Genomic DNA, 14,002 nt, shown 5'->3' on the forward strand with positions numbered 1-14,002 from the left:
GAACCCCCCCTCTGCCCCTTAGGCTTGGCCCCATGTATGCCTGCTCGACACCTTGTTTTCCTCGTGTCAGTTTAATTGTTCACTGTCAGGGGCAGAGCAGCGGATAACAAGCTTAGCAAATGATGTCTGCTGTTGCTACACATTGATTAATATTTTACATGTTATTATCCTCTGTCCATTACCACAGCAAATTAAACTATAAATCACCCCCTCTGCCGGTGTCACCGGATCATAAATTGTCTCTCCCCCTAGCCGCACGCTGCGCTGTGCCATGCCGCGCAAGGTCTTCTCTTTGGTGAGACAACAAAGTGGGGAAAGTGCCTGTGTTCTTTAGCCTGAGTTATGGACTAGTCACGGTCACCATATACATCAGAGCCGTGAAAAACGAGGAGTTTGTTCTGCTATAAAACAAAAAGGAAAGCGAGCACCCTTGTGTTAAAAGTTTTCCCTGCTTGAATTAAATTTAATTATATTATAAAAGAAAAAGCTTCATAAATAGAGAATAACCATGCACTATATGCAAAAGTTAATGTTCTGAATTTGGAATAAAAAAAAGGATAATGCTGTCATGATTGACTGCAGTTATTTAAATGCCAATTCAAACAAAAGGATAATTCAATTTTGGGAAATGTATTCCGTACATATTTCGGCCTTGTTTGCATTTGTTTTTAATGCCAGTTGTGAAAAGCCGCCACGGATAAACACCATTTTGCTTTGCACAGAGATGCTGCTGCTGGTGTTAAATGGAAATTCAGAAGGAGCTGTAGATAAATATTTTTTCCCTGACTGTTTAGAGCCATTTTTCCCTGGATATCATCTAAGATATCAGATGACCTTTCCTCCCTTGTCATTTTTTTTCTCATTTTCCCCACGCCAGCTGGAAGGGATGCAGAGGTGCTCCACCAGCAGCCTGAAATCAATTTATACAGTCCCGCGTTGCATGTAGGGAGAGATGGGACAGAGCGGGCCTGATATAATGACACGGCCAATTGCATTGTGTTGGGTTGCGGAGGTCAAGTGGGGTCTGAGTGTGCCACGGATGCAGGCTTTGTTCGTACGAGGGGGCATTAGGCAGGAATTACACAGCGGGGTCAAATGACCCAAAACCCGAAGAGGGAGCAAGGCACCTCGGCCCCCCCGGCCCCCTCATAATCAGGCTGGGAAGATGAGAGTGACACGGGATGACACCCCAGAAGGAGGGGGGGTGGAGAAACACTCCCACTAAACACTTCACCTACTGATAGGTGCCGTTGACCCTTCCTAAATCTCATCATCCTCGTCCCGACGCCGGGGGAGATGGCGTGGGATTTTCTCTGACATCCCCTCTCATCCCTCTTTCCCCCCTTTTCAATCCGGACTTCCAGCCGCCTGAATGTCTCTCTTTTACAGGCTCACTCATTTGTATACAGACGCATACGCCGCGATTTATTTATCCATCCGACTGGAGGATGTAGCGGATGTTCCCTGCTGAAGGTGGCAATACTCACAGACTGATCCCCTGTAAGCCTGCTTAGCATCTCCCTGCAGATACAGTCCCTGTGCGTCTTTCAATGATTTATCAATTTACAATGTTTGTTAAGATGGCTTTTCTCTGGCGTCCCAGTGGCTCAACAGCAGCAAGCACATCACATGTTGCCGAGGCGATTTGGATTTAAACATTACTGTGATGCATGTTTGACTCTGTCTCATCGGCACTGTCATTCTCTTTTATTTTCTTTGTCTGAAACACAGGAAATGGAAAGATGGTTCTTGTACTGACGGCATGCTGTCACCTGACTGACTTCACTAAAGGCCTAGGATGTGAGAGTTGCCAGAGGGCCCTGACCCTCCAACAGTCCAATGGAGTGCATAGATCTGAGGTTAAGTCATCTGACCTGACTGGCTGGTAAGTCGCCCGCTTTTCTCAATAATTACTCCTCCGACAACCCAACTTTTTCCCTTTCCTGCTCTTAAATCAACACCAATCCATCCCTCAGGCCGACCATAACCTCTCCTCAACCAGACACTGATACAACCTTTACTTATCCGTCTCTCAGAATCCATCAGGCAGATGCTGTTGGATTTATCCCGTGTATGGCAAAAACATCTGTCACAGGTTTTGGTAGGAAGTATTAAAAAGAAAGAGGCAAAATCCATGTAATAAAACATCCAAATCTTCCTGTCGTCGTCTTGATCTATAAAACAATCTCTTTATGTTTAAAACATCTAATGCACATCCTGCAAAGAAATAGTTGTAAAAGAGCACAGAAAACATCAAGGAGTAGCTGCCTATGTTCTGTCACAGTCGCCTTCAAAATGGATCCGCTCACAGATCTGTTTTCATCCTGTCATTTTGCCTACGGAGGAAAAGAAAAGCAGAAAATATGAGAATCGAAGAAATAAATAAAAACACGACAAACACCAGGAGTCAAACTCAAAGTGTATGTCTTCTAGTAGGACAACATTGTTGACTATCAGTGCGCCAAACTTATGCATTCATGCCAAAGCAATCCAAATGCAAACAGCTTTCTCGATCTCATCGGTTTATTCCGACACCAGACATGCATATGTAACTACTGCTACCGGCTTGATCTAAAGTGAATGCAAAACACTGTGGGTAAAGAGGAACAACTAAGAGACGAAAGAAGAGCATTATAGAGAGAAAGAAATGAACAGGCTGAGAAGAAAAGATGAAGAGATGAAGAGAAAAAGGAGCAAAAGAAAGCAAAGGAGAAAGAAGGAGCCAAACAGCAGAATGGCTCCTGCCAGCCGAGGAGCCACCGCAGTGAAACACTAACTGTAGCGACAGGCTGATGAGTCAGTGTCTGTTTAAATGGCAGCTTGTCAGGCCTCCAGCTCTGAGGTGGGCTGCCGACCTGTCAGGGCCCTCGCCACATTAACCAGCTGACCCTATCATCCTTAACATCGCTCCGCCACCCAGCTGCCTGTCACTAACTCTGCCATTTGGCTTTCCAGAGAGCTGCCAGAGAGGGCAGGCACAGCCACCTCTTAGTGTTGTTTATTGATTTCTGACCCGCCGCTTAATAGTTTTCCCAGTCCCCCTGAATGGCTTTTGTAAGCAATAGGGTTTGTACATCTCGCAGATCAATACCTTTTATATTTACAATAAAATTGAAACGGCTTCTTGGAGGGTCTCGCAGCACCTCGGCATTTGTCATCCTTCTGCAAGGGAAAACTATGTCATTATCTGAATTAAAACATTTATTTCTGATTAAGAGAGTGTCCTATCTCATTAATTTCCCCCTTTCCAATACAAGGGGAATGGAATCCTATTGATTTTTCTACTTTTTACACGTCTCCACTACTGGGAAGATAATTGAGAAGTTAGCCAGAATAAATGAAGTTTCTAGTCTTGCAGGGCAGCCAATACCTTGGAAATGCGAGGTGTTTTTGTGGGAGCAGGCCTTTAATTTTGTGCCCGCAGAAGACAGGGGGACTGAACAAATTGGATTAAGGCTGGGGATGGAGGGAGTGGGGTTCTTAAGGGGTGGTGGGAGGAAGGCCAGGGGTGGACTAACAACGTGTGTGTGTGTGTGTGTGTGTGTGTACGTGTGGAGGAGAAAACTCTTTACCTCGGCTCTAATATGACTAATCTGTTTCACCATGAAAGCATCTTTGGAAGCGCAAATTAAAGCATCTTCAGGCCAATAATGATAAGTTGCCTTCCCTGTCTTATTGTTGAGGAGGAATTGAAAGACAGTAATCAATGTTTGAACTGGACCTTTTAACACAGCAGGGCTCATTGATTAAGCATTATCAAATTAATGAGATTGAATTCAGTTGTGGGGTGTTTTTTTGTTTCGTGCTGCTAGAATCCTTGTGGTCAGAAAATATTTTTGTTGTTCTCTATTTTACAAAACCATCTCCATATTAAATATTTACATTTATATTATTTAGTTATTCTTTAATCAATAATCAGGATATTTTATTTTCAATGTAGGAATATTGGAGTTGACCTATTCTACTAAGTTATTGTGAATGAAACTTCAGACTGACGGGGAAATCTTATTTTCCACCACATCTAGACGTCCTCATACAAACATTTTTTCTTCTGTTTATGAACTCATGTTTCTATTTTCCTCCTTGTGACAAAGAGAAAGAGAGAAAAGTCACAGAGTTGAAGCGTGGTTAAATGTTGTGGCATGGCCGGTGTGCAGATTTTGAGAAGACGGGGCCGTGTGGTCAGCTCCAGTTTGCACAAGCCCAGCGCGGCTGATATGGGGGTCGTGAGAGGGGTGACTGAACACAGCAATTGGACCTCACAAACACTGAAAGAGGCCAGCGCCGGCCTACCTCTGATGCTGCCCGATCTTGCTTCGGGGACTGAGAGAAAATGTTGTCGGACTCGGAGAGGGCATCGTCCATCATGGCCCTGGTCCGCCTGTCAGCTGGCTGATTGTGGGAGAAAAGAGAGAATGAAAAGAGAGAGAGAGAGAGAAAGAAGACCAGGACTCCACAAGAAAGGCAATTGTAAGAGAAACAGGAGGAGAGAAAGAAACAAGTAAAAGTGAAAGAGGAAGACAAGGAGAGTATAGCCTCTGTGCTCATCGACTTACTAACGCTGGCTTTTGGCCACAGGGCCCCTAAACGGATACACTCCTCTTCTCCATCCCTTCATTCTTCACCCAAATCTCTCCATTCACTCCTCCCTTCAAGAACCCATCCCACTCTCCTCTCTATTTATACATCTCTCCATTCTTTGATCCTCTGAAGCCTGATCTCTCTCACTCCCACTTTGTCCAATGATCCCTCCGTCCTTCCATCCCTCCTTCATGGACAGCTGAGTGTGAGGCTGATAGGCCGTGGAGTGAGCGGGGCATCTGCCAGCGCCCTGCAGCAGAACCATCTCTGACAGGCCACTAATTCAACCGACAGAAAAAAAAAAGCTCAACCAAACACTCAGATTAAAGGTCCCAAAGAGAGGGAGAGAAAAGTTTGGAAGATTGGAAAATGGACCAAGAACGACGGAGGTGGTGGGAGCTTTGAGGGGAAAGACGATGAAGATCCAAGAAGAGAGCAGAGGAGAAGATAAAGAGGGAAATTGCGTTTTGGATATCTGTCTTTTGTTGGAGATGAACAAATAGAAGGATGTTATAATGGGCAGGCGGCATCTCATAAAAAGATAGATAATAAATGGCAAAGCCTCTGAAGATTTGATTTAATTTAATTATAAAATCCAAGTTGAGTCTACATACTACATACAAAAATCACATAATAATATCACAGTGGTGAAAACCTTTATAACATCAGAAAACCCTGTATTTTACATATTATTCAAGAAGAAGAAAAATGGGACAAAAATAAAGTATTCCCCTTCTGTAATAGACCAGGCATTAAAAACCACCACACCACCTCTTTCCATTTGTTTATCTGTACAAACGTACTCATGGCCGACCGGCAGCAGTGTTCAATGAACAGCTTAATTTGTGAATGCATTTCTATGCCCAAAGTAATCTAAGGAGGGATGCAGAAAGGTTGGATACATTCATCACAAACACAAGCTTAACATAAGTGAAAAATTACAGGATTCCCAATGACCTTCCAACCAATCAGGCCTGGTAATTACACTCATTCATTACGAAGGAAAGGAGAGATGGAAGAATACAGAGATGACCCTTCAGGACAACAAAAATGTTTATAGATGGGAACAAAGAGGAAAATGCTAATAGCTCGCCTATCTGGCTGGATGGCCCTGAAACAATGCAGAATAATAATTTCCCTTCGTAAGCCAACCATTTGTCCTCAGGAATTACAGAGGAGAGTTTTCTGTTGGTGTTAAAATGACAGCCATGTTTACTGTGGGCTAGGTGTGTCATTGTACTCCCCTTTATATTTCACATAACCAGTTAATTTAAAAAGTCGTCTATGCTGGGAATAATCACTGATCGATATAACACTTACAGTATAAATGTGCTTCTAATGTCCCACTTAAATCTGAGTCTTACGACGAATCAGACAAAGCTGATGTCATTTATTCTTATCGAATTCTTGTATTTTAAATTTTTGATTATTATACTTAAACTGAAATATAAACCCATAAATAAAGTATGTTTGTAGTCGCTTTTTTATAATCCAGAGGTACAGAAGCTGCAATCACATGACTTTGGTAGACAGATTTAAGCTGTTTTTCAGACTCACTTTAGCTTCCTTCGATTTGTTATAAGATTTCAGCGCTCTGAAACAGGCACTTGATGTTGGGTAAGCCAGTGACTTCAGTTTTTTAGATAGCTCCTTGTGCTTACTATTTGTCTTATTTTGTCTTTGTTTTGATTAAACATCAAAAAATATTCAATCACTATTATTATGTCCTTGACAATGAAGTGAAGAAATGCATTAATTATTGAAAAAGGAGCCATGAGCTCTCATTTGGTTAAGTCATCCGCTTATGAATCCTTTTTCTTGGCTCTAGTGAAACATGATCAATAAAAATTACCATGTTAGAGATTTGGTCTTTGTTTAAATATTAATCATGGTCAGCTGGGTTAGTTGTAAAAGTCTAGAATAAAATAGTTTGAAGACAAAGTCAATCATTCCTCAATGTGTAGTTTTTATTACCTGTTCAATATCAATCAATCATTTTAATTTATGTAGTGTCAATTCATAACAGGTGTTATCTCGAGACAGACAGAGGACCAGACTCTTTGTCTGTGAACTACCGGAGAGCATCATGGAAAGATGATGTGCCATCAGTAGACCTTTATTTGTTAGAGTTCTAATTGCTTTGGATGTGTTTTAAGGTAGTTAATATGCGTCAGCTCGAGGAGGCTTGTCTTTTACACAATTTCACATTGACTCTATTTGTATGCAGCACTTTATTATTATCGCCCTCTATTTTGCTTGCCTAATAGCTAAACCACCTATGACACGCTTATTTCCCCACTCTCTAACAACATGGAGATTCCTCGCTGACTTTGAATCGAATCACCATCACGCATAAATAGGACGACGCTCGGGCACTGAACTTTGTGATTCATTCCATTTCCCAGACGATGCCATCCGACTGCTTTTCTCTGATTATGCAGATGATGCAACTTCTTCTTTTTTTTTTTTTTTCCTTCTTCATCGATATGTGTTTGGGTGTCATTTGCAGTGGATGATGTTCTCATTGCTCAGTTTACCGCTCCTGTAATAAGATCACCTGTGGTATGAATACATTTTCCCACTCCGCTCGTGTATTTGGATTTGCAGGGTAAATGAGTTTCTCTCTCAGCCTCGTAGAGAGCGAGAGAGACAGAAAGAGAGGGAGAGAGAAAGAGAACACATCAAGCACGTTCTTAGATTCACTTTGGAGTCTGACACCTAAGCGCTCGGTCAGTAAATGGCTTTTCTACAGCGGGAGCTGGAAAAGGGGTTTGTGTGTGTGTTGCATCAACATCTGGGAATCTCTGTGAGTGTGTATGTAGCTACAAGACTCCACGTGTGTTTTCATGTGTCCTCTCTAAGTGTGTTTGCGTCAACGTTTGTGGCAGTGGACAAGCTTGATTTTATAGCCACATCTACATCTATGCGGCGTCCTCTTTGTATTCCACATCGCTACCAGCGCTCAGGCCTCAGCTGTCATCATTCCCTGTCCATCCAGAGAGAAGTTATAGTTGGCAAAAAAACCCATCAGGTGGGCAGGACAACGGATAATTGAGGTGATGATCGGAGCTGTTCAAAGACAATTGATAGTGATGGAGACAGGGGGAGCAGGGGGCCGACCGAGATCTCTGGGGGCTTGGAGAGCGCCGGACCAGAATGTGGAATAACTCTCAGCATAGACACTGTCGCTCTTGTTGCAAAAGATGAAAGACCATGGTCTTATGTTTGCTGAAGATTTATCAGGAATATGAATCTTTTAACCAAACGAAAGGCCCTCTTCTCCTTTATTCACTTAAAAAAGTTACAGGCTTCTTTCTCCTACGACGCTGGACCCGAGCCCACCCTGGGTTTTATTAATAGCCCAGATCCCCTTCGCCAAGCCTGCCTCAATCACACAGCAACATATTGAACTAGCAGAGAAAAGCCATGACCCGAACATCATATTTCCTCCTGCTCCAATCCAAGTGACAAGTTGCCAAACTTCAGAATCTCCCAGAAAACCCAGTTAAGGCAAAGCAAGTTGTAAAGGCATTTTTCATAAGCCGAGGGACAAGGGGAAACAAATGGAGGTTATTACTTTCCTCCATTCCAAATAGCCCCCTACTGTCTGGCTGAAATAGGGCTGGCAGAAAAAATGTCTGTATATCTCACATCCATACCTGACATCATACCCCTGGATTTTTCTATTACCCACTGTCACCTATTTTTCTTTTGATTTTTTTCCCCCCCTCTTGCCCACGCGCAAATGTTATCACCTAAATATCATCAATGGTGTACATATAAAATCTGCCCATTATATCACCTGATTGATATAGGCACGTTCCGGTTTTCCGGAACGTGCCTCTTTAGAGTCCTTGGATGTCTTTGCTGAAAACTTTGAATTCTGCAGGGAAACCAATCAGTGATGTTTCTGAAGCGTGCAGCGTTACCTGACTTGCATGCAGGTGTTGTGTTTCAAGCAATCGATGAGTAGTTTGAGTCCAATATCAATAACTCCATCACACATACAGTGACACCTCATGCGCAAAAAAAAAAAAAAGTCATGGACACACATAAACACTCCCACCCTGGTCTTATGTTACAGAGGTATCAATAACTCTCTCATTCGTACGATGACGCACACACGCTGTCACACACACACTGTCACAGAGAGACACTGTATCGATAACTCAATACTTCAGGTGTCAGTCTTGTGTGGTGTGCCATGCCCTCTGAGTGGCGTAAGGGGGTGGGAGCATGTTGGCAGCAGAGGACACTCCCTGACATGGCCGTCACACCTTTCAATACCTCCTCTCCTCCTGTCATTAGCTCGTACGAGTGTGTGTGTGTGTGCACTCCTGGCTCGAGCTGGCACCGTCAGCAACTATCACCTCCCCTGGTTTCCAGCACGCTCACACACCTCGTCGTCTCAATATTCTGCAGACTTCACCTTTAAGCTGGCTGATCTCTGAGGGCAACCCACACCGACTCCCCCCGTGTGACTCCCCCTCACCTCCCTCCCCGCCGCACAATCCTCCACCAGCTCCTGAGTATTGACCTGAGCTGTCACCCCGACCAGCACCCCTGACCCCCCTCGGTGGCAGGGGATCCATGGCGAGGCCGAAGGTTCAAATGATTTCCCTCCACCTCCCACTGTCCTGTTTTCCCACTGAGCTGATTGCTAATGACAACATTAGAAAAGAGCATAATGGAGATTCCACAAACAATTTGCACCTTGCATTTGAAAATCTAAATATCAGCAGAAGTTTCAAAAGGTTGATGGATGATTGCTCAGACTGTTATCTGTAAAATCTGGGACTACATTACAGTGAGGCTTGAACAGCGGGGGCGGTGGGCCTTTAACTTGTAGCAGCTCGTTTAATAAACTCAGCTGTTTACAACAACCAAGAGGGGAGAGAACTATATTAAAGTATTATCTTCTATAAAGAATAGTTTAATGTTACATTTAGAAATAACTTCAAGGACCATGCTAACCCCTTTGTAAACTATTTGATTATTTGTCAAGAACACTGTGATCACCTGCTGCTGGTTAAGTGGAGGTTCCCATCGACATCTGAACCAAAGTCAAGGTTTGAGCCTTTGTCAATTACACAACCAAGTTATTACACACAATTGAAGACTTTTAAAACCGCTGGCTTTCTTTGTAAACTTTGCTGTGCACTGCGACTCTTCTTTCAAAAAGTCACGTTTAACTCTAGTCAGATAGAACACATTCTATGGACTCTTTTTAATTTTGTGATTTATTTTATTGGAATAAGTTACGCATTCAACATTTATTGAATCTTTTTTTTTCTCAAGTTAGTTTAAATTATCATTAATCTAAACATGGGGTAAAAAATATAAATAGTAAATAAATCAAGGTTCAAGGTTCTTTATTTGTCAAATATGCTCCATGTTAGACATACAGTGTTGTTGATTCAAAATCATGCTATGCTGTTGTGTCTTTGCTGTACAGATGTTTAAGGTGCAAACTTTGTGTTCAGATAGATACTCATCTCTTCACCATCTGCAATCAAAAAGTGTCCAAAAACCCAGAACAAAGAGAAATGTGCACACTGAAAGGGTCAAATATATATTTTTTAAAAATGCTGAAGAAGCTTCAGTTTTGCAAAAGAAAATTGCGAAGGTTGAAAGACAATCCTGTCTGCTGAAAATAAAACAGTCCCCGTAGTCTTTTATCTTGCGCCTCGTGGATTAATGCTAATGTAGGTTTCTCCTCCGGCGCAACCAATAACATCCTGCCAACTATCCTCAAAGGATCCCCAGAGCAGCCCTGATGCTCCTCCATTACAGGCCTTATAATAGCTGCCTGAGATATATGTATTTATGTGGCAGGAAATAACATTAGAGTGAATTGCCATAACAACTTTATAAATCACAACGGCACAGGGATGGCAGGTAAAGGAGAGCGTGAAGGAACGAGGCTGTGCCAAGGTGGCGTTAATGCTGATAAGAGGTTATCTGAGATGGCATCGATCACTAATGATGAGTTACCCTTGTTTTCGATTGTTGGGTGCAACTTCTACGTCCCGAAAAACATAAACTTTCCCCCCACCTAACGGGAGAAAACACTGTCCATGTTGAACCTACTGGTTCTACATCCATTGTGAAAAACAGGGGAGATCTAATCATTAATCAAAAGTTACAAACTGACTTCTCCGTGTCATAACTCTTACGATGGGCTTTTCCGTTGATTGATTCCTATACACACATACTGTCTGATTACCATAATGTGTTCTTGTGGCGAAAACTCTGGCGGCAGGGGCGATGAGCGCGGGTGGGGGTTGGAGGGAGGGTGGTGTTGTTAAGGGGGTTTGGGGGGTGGGGGGGGGGCTGTTTCGAAGCGAGCGGGAAGTAAATAACAAATGGCCCGGACCCCACCTCATCTGGAGTGATTTCAATCCAATGTTCCATCATAGCTAGTGGAGAGAGGCGAGTGTTTGGGGTTTGGGCTATCAATTACAGATATGTGTAGGCAGACAGACACTATCATTTCGCTGATTGTCACCAGTCCACGGCGGTGACATCAGGAAGTGATTCATCAGTCTATTTCCTGTGACACCCAGGAGAAGGATGACACGCGCGAGGCCCTGTGGAATTATGGGGGATCCTAAAAGAAGGGCTCTTTAACATGCTCGAGGGGTAAACGCATTCTAATGCAGACATTTAACCTCTCTTCGCCAGCGATTGCTCTTGACTGACTCGGTCCATTCATTCGCTTCAGTCTGGCTGTTGATGAAACTATCTGTCCTATTTGTCCATCTGCGTGTCAAAAAGTGTTCATGAAGAAACGGAAACAGTAAAAAGTCCTTCACTTTCAAAAACTTCTATAAAAATGGACGTGATTTTATGACTAAATGTGCAATATAGGTATGATTTAATAAAAAAAAAAAACTTTAACAGGGTGTATCGTAAATGAATAGGTTTCCTGAATAGGTAAAGATTAATCCAACATAATAATGCATAATAACTCAACGGCACAATAGGAAACAGACATATTTTCCTTAGCCTGAATTACTTGCACTTGATCAGCTTCTGTAACTTATTATACTTCGTATTATACTTGGTCCAATCTGTTCTTCTGTGTCCTTGTCTGCTTCCACCAGTGACAGCAAAAAGATTTTGCAATGGCGGCAAAGATTTCCATCAAACTATTCATCAAACTTATCAGAAAATAACAGAATGGAAGCTTGTTTCTATTGTTGCATTGAAACACATTTAGATGTAGGCACTTATTCCCAAATATGAATTTATCACACCTTGTGTTGTTTACCACGATTTGTCTCATCTTCCAAAAGATTATTTCAACAATGAGTCAATTATTAAAATACAAATTATGAAACATTTTTTATTAGCTAAGAAAACAATTTCTTGTAGAGAATCATCGTCGTAATATCAGTGTGGCTTTTTGATCCGATGAACTTAATGAGATTATTTGTGCGTGTTCTCTGGCAGACAGGACGGTAATGTGATGGTAGTGGATGATCCGAGCTGTGTGGATATAAAGGGAAAGAGGTAAACGTCCTGCGCCTGGTCTCACTCGCAGGTCATCCTTCCTCACAGATTCATACCAAGCAGGCAGTAAGCACAGATGATACCAGCAGGCCAAACTTTATTCCTCCCCATTGCAATTGCGTCTGCGAGCGGTGACTCTATCAATCTGCTGCCGGTCGGTGAGATTGCCTAATCCGGTAGCCGAGGGACTCTCATCATCAGTCTGCCTCTCCTTTGTATGTGTGTGTGTGTGTGTGTGTGTGTGTGTTTGTGTGTGTGTGTGTGTGTGTTTGTGTGTGACCAGCCGGAGCCTTATTGGTGGGAAATGTATGTACTGCTCCTCAGCCTAACATTGTCACCCTCATTTGTAAACACAGTCATCCATCAGACGCAGACCCCCCACTTATCCAAACAGATGAAGAAGGTGTATGTTCTTATAATTTGCTCTCATCTTCAGAGAGAGACAGAATAATAATAATCTCTCCCTGATGTACAGTTGCCCCCCCCTCCTCCTCCTTCTTAGTTTTTCTCCTCTGCTTTCATTCTCTCTTCAGCGCTTGTGGATAGTGTATTAATGAAGCGGCCTAATTTGACACCCCACCGTGGTGTAATGGATTAAAACGCAACACTGCCATCCGTCTGCCAGCCACAAATAAAGCATGCAGTATAAATATTGTAATTCATACCTCTGACAACAATCATGGTGCCATCGCCGTATGTGTGATAATAATGTTAACATGCTGATGGTTTGCAGATTGAAAAAATCTGAATGTGTGTCTGTATGTGTGTGTGGCTGTTTTTGAATATAAGATGGAGCTGAAGATAATATCAATAAGAGGCCGAGCTCCCAAAGTGTATGTAAAACTGTGCACATTTGATTGTTTTCTACATTTCTAGTCCACGTTGCATATTGTGAGACTTTTAATAAGCAACACACTGAATATGTCTTAACATACAAAAATCTATTACACACATGCTTACAGTAGATACTCCTATTTACACATTCTATAACATGTTGTTTACAGTTTTATTTTCATCAAACAATTGTGCCTTTTGTATGAGACATTTGTTAACCTTGAGACAAGGGGACACGTGGACCCAAACATTGCCAACCAAAAAAACACAAGTAAAGAAGTGAACAAGTTTTTTAATTCATTAATTCTAAATTTATATCAAATCTGTTTCTGCAAAAAAAGCTGCCACTTGTAAAATGAGCTCTACATGTTTAGAGCTTTGTTTAAAAAGACGAGAAAACAGGACTTTTATGGAGGAACCGGAGGCAACAACTCTGTCTTTCCGATGGTCATCCTCTCTTCATTTTCCACCGTCAGTACGACAGTGTCCATACTTCTGTCTGTGGTCATCATCACCGTCCATCCATCATCTTTAGCAGCAGGTGTCTTGACTTTAAAAACTCTCCTTTGTAAGCAGCTCATGGTGTCAGCCCTTTCGTCACGCTCTCGCAAGAAGCTTTAGACCTCGCTCCTGATTAGAGCCGAAGCATTGTGCGTGTAGCTTTGTCTGTTTCTGAACCTGGTCGACACGCTGAGATAGTCATCAGTAACAACTTTTTAGATGACACATGGCAAGCTGCCTGGGAAAAATACAAAACAACATTATGATTGGAGCCATCTGTTCGATCTTCTAGAGACCCACAGAGACGTAAACTCTCAAATACACGAAATATTCTTGAAATTCTGAAACACTTGAAACACAATGCATTGGAGAATCACTAAAAGCCATGCTAAATGTAAGTTTTATTTAAGAAAAGAACAAACACATTCACATTTTAGTTTACTGCTGGTAATTCTGCAGTTTTCTTATGTCTGATGAGATTATTATGATTAAAGATTGGGATGAATTTACTGTTTAATGTCTGTTCTTGCAATGTATTTTACTTATCTAAACACTTACTATAATGTATACA

The 14,002-nt window shown here is 42.2% G+C and overlaps 1 long non-coding RNA gene across 8 annotated transcripts in view; it reads left to right on the forward strand.

Moving 5' to 3' along the window:
• Positions 1-14,002, forward strand: part of LOC306828788 — a 100,679-nt gene that overhangs the window by 58,412 nt on the left and 28,265 nt on the right. For 6 of the 8 annotated variants that reach the window (XR_013779782.1, XR_013779783.1, XR_013779785.1 and 3 more), the window contains 2 exons: positions 1,732-1,885; positions 1,977-3,215. This is a non-coding gene — a long non-coding RNA (uncharacterized lncRNA). Of the gene's footprint in view, positions 1-1,731; positions 1,886-1,976; positions 3,216-14,002 lie in introns of those variants that run through there. The other 2 variants (XR_013779784.1, XR_013779781.1) reach the window with 2 other exon arrangements.

Source organism: Symphodus melops, assembly GCF_947650265.1.
Source record: "Symphodus melops genome assembly, chromosome: 8".
In the NCBI taxonomy this organism is placed as follows: domain Eukaryota; kingdom Metazoa; phylum Chordata; class Actinopteri; order Labriformes; family Labridae; genus Symphodus; species Symphodus melops.